Below are 9891 nucleotides of genomic sequence, written 5' to 3' on the forward strand. Positions count from 1 at the left end.
TGAAAAAATTTAAATAGGTAGGTATTATATCTGAAGATGTGATTCTTCTGAAACAGTAAAAATATTACACTGAGTAATTTACTATAACTGTCTTTGCCCTTTAGGTTTAGATAGTTCGATAATTACACCATTTGTTGATAAGATGATTTAATGGCTAACATAAAGCATAAACACAATAAAACATTGTCCATTGATGAGTGATTCAACATAATATTTCTAGTAGTATTTTTTAGAAACGTAATTGTATCGTAATTAACAGATTAAAATTGAAAAAACAGATAAGAATCGATTTTAAGTTGTTTCCAATGAATTATTTATGGATTTCAAATATTTTGTAGATATTTTTAATTCTTTGAAATTCGAAAAAATCATCGAATACATTAAATAAAAAGTTATGGTTGAATAATGAATAATTCTAGTTTTAATAAAAACCCAATAATCTAATTGCTTATCAACTATAAACTAGATATACGGTGTAATTACTAATTACACTAGTTAATAAAATAAATAAAAGGGAACTGAGTTCAGAATATTGCAAATTAACTGTACTGTACTAACACTATCAACTATAACAGCGGACAGTGATTCTCAACCAGTATACCGCGAAATTATTGGAAATATGTTTTCATACACAATTTGTAAGTGTAATGTGCACCATGATAATTAAAAAACACCAAGGGATTGTATCAAAAAAAAGGTTGAGAACCACTGCTCAATAGTCTACAGAACAAACAGAAATATTAAACTCCCCATCATCAGCTGATCATTGTTTACACTCCAAAGTATTGTGATACAGCTGATACTTAGAAAAAAAATACTTGCATGGTAGACAATTGTGAATAAATATTCAAATTTTATTATTTTTATGTAGAAGAAGCGAATATCCAAATTGCCTTGCCTATCACTGTTAAAATTATTATAATTTCAAAAATATTTAGGAATATATTTCATACTAAACATAGTAGTGTATATAATATGATAAATACAAAAGTTACTAGGTCTGTTAGTTCATACAAGTAACTCACTAAACCGATTTTGTTAAAATTTGGTATGGAGATAGCCATAAACACTTAAACCATAAAAAAAGACATAGGGTTAATTGTTTAGCTTCCTTAATTATCATAACAAAACTTCTGATATGTGAGCTAAGCTGTGGAAGATGGATAGTAAATTAAAAATAACAAATAATAATAATAATAATAAATATCTTGTCAATATATATTTTCCCTTATATTGTTAAATCTAAAATTACAATTAAAACAACAAAAAAAAAAAAACAGTCTCCATTCATAACTAAATTTATACAAAAAATACCTATTTTAAATCACCATTTAATAAAATTATTATACTATACAAGGTTTTGTACACAATTGTTATAAAAACTATTCTTTATATTAACTATGATATATATAGATAAATTACCACAATAATTAATATACATGAACAAGAGAAGGTGAATTTGGCATTTGATGAATTAAATAGGTAGATTATTAATAATAAAAAAAAAAAAAATCACAACATTGTTTAAATTATTTTATAGATTTTTAAGTGCTTACTAATGTTGTTGAATAAAGAAAATAATGATACTTTCACTTACTGTAAATAACAGTTTAGGTTAATGGTATTGGTCCATTCACTTGAGTTATGCACACATTATTTACAAATTACAATATATAAACTTAAATAGATCTTTATAACAATATGAGGTTTAAATAACATTTATCAAATTATTTTTGATAAAAAAAAAAATTGTACATATTATCATATTTTATAAGACTTTACAAAACAATTTAATTATCTTCTTGCTGAATGCTGACTAAATAAAACAAGCAATCCACAATAAATTTGCAAAATGAGTTTGTTAAAAAAAAAAACATATAAAATATATACATATGTGAGTACATTGATAATAACATGGCATCTTTAACTACCCAACAATAACTGGTACAGAAATACAATTTTGAATAGTATTTACACAATTTTAGTAATATTTAATTTTAGAATAAGGTAACTTTAAAAATCTATGGTCAACTAGGCTCTAGTTTTAGTATTCAGGAGGACATTGAGTGGATTGAGTTTTTTTTTAATTTTTAAATAATTAAATTAATACATCTAATTTATAATAGTTAATAAAAATAATAACAAAAATTTTGATACCATGTTTAAACAATAATTATGAATTAGAATGGGTCAAAAATGTTTATCAAAATGCTTGAATAGAAAAACAAATTTCAAATATCTATTTTGTTAATGAATATTTTTAATGATGTGATGCAATTTTTTTTTTTTTTTGTTGATTAAACATAAAACAAATCAATGATTACTACAATATATTTATATGAAAAAGTTAATTTGTTATTAAATAAACTTGATATTAAATAAATAAAATACATTAGTATTAATAACATTGATCATGTTTGTTTCATCTACAAAAATGTAGGTATCTACTTTTTATATTTTATTCATTAAATGTTAAGTCAGACTGCAAATTTATACTTTGGACTAGATCTAAATTATAGGTTTGCTAATTGATAGTTACCAAAACAATTTTATGAAAAATGTGAAATGTCAAGTATAAAACTTTGTTCTGAAATCGCAGTTAATCATCAGTTACCTATTATTACTTATGAGACAATTGTAAACAATACATGAGTATTTATCTGAACAACTTATAAACAGCCTAATAACAATTTTATAAAAAGGAACCAAATATATATTATTATGGACATAGCGTGATCATATTAAACCTCTCAACACAATCTAAACTTGGGGCTCCTGGAAGACTCTTCGTCCGATTCATAATAATACCTTTGTTTGGGAGAGAGGCCGATCTGCAGTCGGCGAACTGCTTCTTTGATAAGACTGCCCTCACGTAACAACTCCTGCAGCATTTCGTATGGGTCGTCGTTTGCCTCGTCGTCGTCATCATCGCACCGACACGGTCGTCTGGCCGCACAGGAGTCGCAAGCCACCGGCCTGGTCGTGTAGGGTTTCACCCTCGCAAAGTGGGTGGTGCGGTGACGCCTCGACTTGAACCCCGATAACCGCAGATTCTCTTTGATCTCGGACACCAGATGTTCTACGTCCAACGACAACAACTTTGGCTTTTCGGCGGCTGCCGCTGCAGACGTCATCACGTCCCTGCTGTGCATCGTGTCGCACATACTTACGGGAAACGTCGTATCGTCGTCGTCGTCGTCGTACGCCAATCAATCGAGGGCGCGCATCAGATCGACGTCAAAATATTTTTTCGAGACGGTTTTTTTCCGACAGGCGGGCCCGACGATAACCGCGGCGACGGAACAAGGGCGTGTGTGTGTGTTGGTCGTCGCAAAGGGAGCTAACTACCCAGGTTAGGTGGTTGTTACGTGACGATACGTGTGTACTGTACAGTGTTATTATTATTATTATTACACACAACAATATCGTTTTACGTGACGTAGTTGTCGTACGGGTGACCACCGCGGAGGAGAATTAATTTATAGTACGGACTAACCGGCACCGATGTCAGTTTGCGTGTGTGTGTGTGTGTGTGCGGTGTTGTACGTGTGCGTGCGTGTGTATATGTGTGTGTCTTTCTCGAAATGGATCGTGGCGGCTCACGTCCGCGAGGTAGGGGTAAAAAGGAACGCACGCACGTACGCCCGCAGACGAGGCGGCAACAACTCTCGTGTTATTGTTTTGGTGCCAATGCTCGCAGACAAAACATCAAACGAACGACGTCGCGTGCGGGCGCCTCTGCGACCGACGAAAATGTTCTGATGTGCAGAAATCGGCAAGCGGTGGCCACGCGTTGTCCGCTTTTAACGACGTTTTTCCGACGAAAATCGGCCCTTACCACGACGGCGGCGGAGGATCTCACTTTGAAATTGTCACACAGTTGTCGGCCGCCGACCGTATTCACAAAAATATGAAACAATATCGTTGTAAAAAGATATATCGATGAAACAATTGATTATATGTGATTATTATTGCTTTCGTACGATGTCGCACGACGGGTGTCCGCGTCTGTGGCTCTGTGCTGCCGAGCGCTGGTCGACTGGCGAGAAAGAGAGAGAGTGATGACGACTGGAGCGGTGTGGTGCCTGGTGGCGGCGGTGGTAATGGCGTGGTGGTGGCGATGGTGGTGGTGGTGGTGGTGGTGGTGGTGGTGGTGCTGCTGGTGGCTTGGTGCTGCACTGCTGCTGTTGCGGTGCGGGCCAAGACGACGGTCGACGGGACACGCACACGCCGGGTACACGTATGGGGCCAAGGTTATTTCGTCAGCCGACAAACACCACCGGCGGCAGCAGCAGCGGCGGGAGAAACGTAAACACGGCGGCGGTTGCCGAACGGTAATATTCGGTGTGCGTTGGAAGAATATGTTGTTGTTTATAAACACCGCGAACGATCCGGCAACGTTGCGGTCGTCGCGCCGTTTTGTACGTGCCGCGTTGCCGGTTTTCTGCCACCGGTTATGTTAATCTATTCTTCTTCTGCGTTTGTAACACGTTGTAACAATAATAGTAATGTATTTCCACCAATGTGACTGTTTGGTGGGCGGGGCGCGGACGGGTCGCTACATCGTTATTATTAATTATTATTGTTATTATTGTTTTGTTATTGTTATTATTACTATTATTATTATTATTATAATCGTCTTAATCATCATATTTTTTATCGTTATTATTGAATGCTCGAAAAACACCGACGTGCGAAATGTATTATGACGAGTAACGACACTAAAAAGAATGCCCATTATTTTGGCCTCATAAAAGCGGTTTATTCACACACGGGAAAAAATTATTTTATACAACGCAGTACGCGAATTAATGAATATTAAAATTATTTGCCAATAATCACTATTATGATTATGAACAAAAATACGAGCATCGCATTATGTAATGGTGTCATAGAAATCTTAAAAACGCACACACTTATGAGGCGTTTTAATATTTTATTTTTCCCCAATGTCCATCCATGCAATCTGAGAGGATTTATGGGACGAATATTGTTCGACGAATAGTCATGATAATATGTAGTAAAGTACCATTATAGCTTTAGGTAACACCTGTTAAATGAGTCACTGCACGCTCGGCAGTTTAGTTGAAACTTAAAATATTACGCACTACTGCGTAAAACACGAGTATTAGAGCCCACGTATTAAAATATATTTTACATATTTTGTACAAAATATTTTTGGCATACAAGAAAACGAGGAATCCATTAAGTATATAATATAATAATAATAATAATAACATGTTGCGGTAATGGTGATGTGTACACATGTACAACTGCACACACAATTCCTATTGGCTATTAACAGTAGGTATTACAAATAAAATATTAAAATTAACGTATCTATTCGTGAATTACATAATATCTTAATGGTCAATTCTAAATCGTAGTAACCATCATTTTTTTTTTATAATGTAAAAGGATTACTTTTTTATTCATTTGTATTTGTATATATATGTATAAATAATAAATTCCATCAGCTTTTATTCATAGATAAGATAACGTTCCGTTAGCTATACACCTCTACCTACCCATACTTACTCGTGATTGCTTGAATACACGATATTGATATTGACGTATTATTTATTAATGTATATTGTATATATTATCATAAAAAAAAGAATAACTTACAGTAAAAATAGTAATTTCAATGGATACAATTTTTTTGATTTGATAGAACTAGTCAAATTATGTTCGAAAAACTAACGTGTAAATATATTTAGATAATTTAGATTTAATCATTCTAATCCAACACCGTATTAATTACAAACTGTTTAAAATCTCTTTTCGGTTCATCAAAATTATAATTAGGTAATTATTAATATTGAATGAATATGATAAAGACGTTATAAAATATTTACCAATGGCTATTGGTTAATTAATATTTTATACATGTATTAAATAACAACAATACACTGGTGAGTAGGTATAGAAGTATAACGTACACGTTTTCAGACATATTTTATAAGTCTTGAATTGTACATAGCCTAGCCTATCATATGTGTACATATGTAGACATAATATAATATTTTTATTGTATTGAATATAGATTATAGATTATAAAATATTATTTTACGATAAAGTATAATATAATACATACGTAGGTAATAATTAATACAATCGGTTCTTTTATTGTTATTTGTAAATGTACTAAATCCATATAATTTTAGCTTCTTAGTATCTTAATATTAATCTTTGATCCATGAATAGGCACGAATACAATTTAAAGTACTCGAGGTTTTTCTTAAACAATCATAAATAAATTGATAACTTATCTAAATCAAATTAATTCATCGGGTAATCCAAATAAACAATTGTTATTCATTAATACCATCTTACAAATGATAATAACTTATATAAGACATAAATAATAAATACTGAAGTACCTACAAAATCAAATAATAAATACTTAATTCCAAATTATTTTCAACAACATTAGTTTTTAAACTAATACAATGTTATACTAATACGTATACATGTTAAAATTATATGATGTTACATTATATTATTTTGTATACATTTTTAAACTAACTTAAAGCAATTAAGTTTTCGTGGGATATATAGTAAAAAAAAAAAAAATGTAAAGTAGATGTATAGTCACAATAAAGTAAAATTGATAAATTAATTTTACGTTATAAGTGATAATAATACATTGTATCATATAACGTAACATTGTAAATATATTTAAATTGAAAAAGTAGATTAATAATTTTTTGTATAACCTTATATGTCCAACAACATTACGTGTTATTCATCGTTTTCAAGATGATTTGAAAGCGATAATTAAGGGGTTCGGTATAGGCAAAACTAACTACATTTCATGAGAAATATTGATATATAAGACGAGATTAAATTAATATGTTTGACACAAACTAACCTAATCCGACGAAAGGAATCAGGTACAGATTATACCTAAATCACACTAATATACAGAGTTATTCACCTAGCGTGTTCACTCACTATTTTTCCTTTAATAATATATTTATTCGAATTTTATTTATTTATTTATTTTTAATTCTAAAGTATAACTATTATACTTATAAATCATATTTTCAAATATTTAGATTTTTATACTATTTACTTTTTACTTTTTTTTTTTTTTATCTCTACCAGTAGAGATAGAAATTCTTTAACAAATGAGAACAACTCTTACAGTAAATTGTTAATCGGCCAATTTTTTTTTTTTGAAAATATTAGCACTAAAGTACAAGACAGACCTTGAATTGAAATTACATAAAACATCTATGTATATAGGTACTTTAAAATGTAATCTTCAAGTATAATAAAAAAAGAGTAAAAATCGAAATTTTAAAAAAATTAGTTAATAAAGAAAAATGAGCATGCTAAGTGAATCATTCTGTATAATATAAAAAGCAATAATTATGGGATATTTTCATCAAATTTAAAATAATTATACAAATCAAAACATTTTATAATTAAGCAATTAAGAATCTACACACGTGTAGCATGCAAGTACTTATTATACAAATAAAAATTAGTGACAATGATTCGAATTACTGTAAAATATATTCAAATGACAACATTGCTGGTAATAGGTATGATTTACGACACTGTACCAATTGTGATTATAATTAATAAATATTTACAAACGTATAGTCAACTGTATATAGTACACACAGGATTTTTTACCAATCATGCTCACACCCATTTTTAATTTATCAAAATTCTGATTTTTGGAAATAAAGAATTTAAAGATCATATTTTCAAATTTTTAAGATATTTTGTACTTTAAGTAATGTTCTAACTGCTCTAACCTTATAAAAATACGAATTTCTGTTTTTTTAAATGAAAACCTTGGTGAATCATTCTGTATAATATATCTACGTATCTATGAACGGCCTGAACGGTTAACTGAAACCTTAATTAATGCAGCACTAAAATAAATTGTCCCCGTAGCTTATTACAAAATAATAAATACCAATAGGTAACAACTGATATCTTAATTAAATATTATTATACGAGTTTACTGCGTAACATTGTTTCAAACTAATACAAATAGCTAGAAATAACCAGAATAAGTAGTTAATTAGAAATTATGATTAAAATGTATTATGCATGCACTTATACACATTAATAAACGAGCAAAGATTTTTTTTATCATACATAATATTATATATTATATATTTATATACATGACATATGTGGGGCACTTTGTCACACTGCTCTTTTGTACCATTACACACCATAACCCGACCACCCTCTACTCAAATGAAGTAAAATATCCTGAGTTAATATTCGACATTTTAACTTGGGCATCTAATTTTTAAGGCAAACTCAAAAAACTGAAATCGATAAACATTACTTACTAAGGCCACTTATAGATTCCAAGCTCCAACCTAACATTAGTAACATATCTGCTAATCTTATATTATATACAACTCTCTTACAACCTTTACGGGTGTAAGGCGTTATTGTTATCTATAGCTTCACGAGAGAACTATATCCAAGCCTTCCAAAATATTTTCTGTCGATTAATCACAAAAGCTCCATGGTATGTCTTTAATAATTACTTAAAAATTTGTTCAATCGATAAAATGTCTACTCTTTACTACAAACGTTATATTTGGGATATAATTGTATAGTTGTACACGTATCTATTATATTTGGTCAAAACAACCCAAATTACTGAGTTGAAAATATGTGAAATTTTATTTAATGTTGCCTTCATCTTAAGACATCAGTTTGATTATATATTTAATAACTATTTTAAAGTTTTTAATTATAATACTATTTATAATGTTTTTACACAAATATTTCAGCTTTATACTTAGTATATAATATCATTTATGTACTCGTATAATCCATGGTTTCCAAATTGTAGATATGCTAAAACTGAACAGTGATCATACGATAGTACGGAACAATTATTTGGTTTTTTTTTTTAATTTTCAATGCTTGTGGTGGATCTAATATTATTTTATATTAATTATTCACTATCAACTATAAATTATAACCAATAATAATTATTATTAATTTGATAATAAATTTTTTACTGCCCAATCATATTTATATACATTTTTAGACATTGTAAACAGTTTTCTTTTTTAGTGAAGACATATAAGGCTAATATAACACTATTGTAATTTTTAGTGGTACGTGACTGATACGTACGAGTAATAAACATAAATGGTACTCGAAAAACAAAGTTTGGTAACCTTTGAATTATGATGTGTAAGAATATGTAATTAAGTAAAAGTAATAATGGTAATAATATGACATACGTATTTGATATACGTATCAACGAAGACGAACAATATACCATCAAGGCATCAACTGTAGCAACTTAATACCAACAGGCAACAAGTATGTATTATTGCATCATAGTATATAATAGGTACACACTTTTATGTACGCCATGTTGTTAATTGTAAATTGTGGCTGTTAAGCCTAAAAAAAAAATGCTTGCCAAGTCAGAGATCAGCATGTAAACTTTCTTGATTTTCAATTTTTAGAAATTTATTAATTGTATGCATATATATATATATATATAATGTATTTTATTTTCATTTTCATTTAGTGAGATAGACCTCTGAAACCGGAGAGCAGATTTTGTTGTTTTCGGTCTTGTTAGATTCATATTGGCTAGGAGAGTGCAGTGAAGATTTTCAGAACTTTATATATTATAATTAATTCATTACAAAGCTTCAAAAAAAAAAAAAAAAATTAAAACACATTTTATTTGTCGTTTTTTATGTTTTTCAGCTATATAGATTTGTAATAAGTTAACGATTGAAGGAAAAGTTTTGAAAATTTTCACAGCACTTCTCCTAGCCAATGTGAATCTAACAATATCCAAAATAAAAAAATCCTTTCTCCAGTTTCGATAATCTACCATGCTAAATGAAAATCTAGCCAAAAATAACTATTTTTTTA

Source organism: Rhopalosiphum maidis, chromosome 4 (genome assembly GCF_003676215.2).
Source record: "Rhopalosiphum maidis isolate BTI-1 chromosome 4, ASM367621v3, whole genome shotgun sequence".
Lineage (NCBI taxonomy): Eukaryota > Metazoa > Arthropoda > Insecta > Hemiptera > Aphididae > Rhopalosiphum > Rhopalosiphum maidis.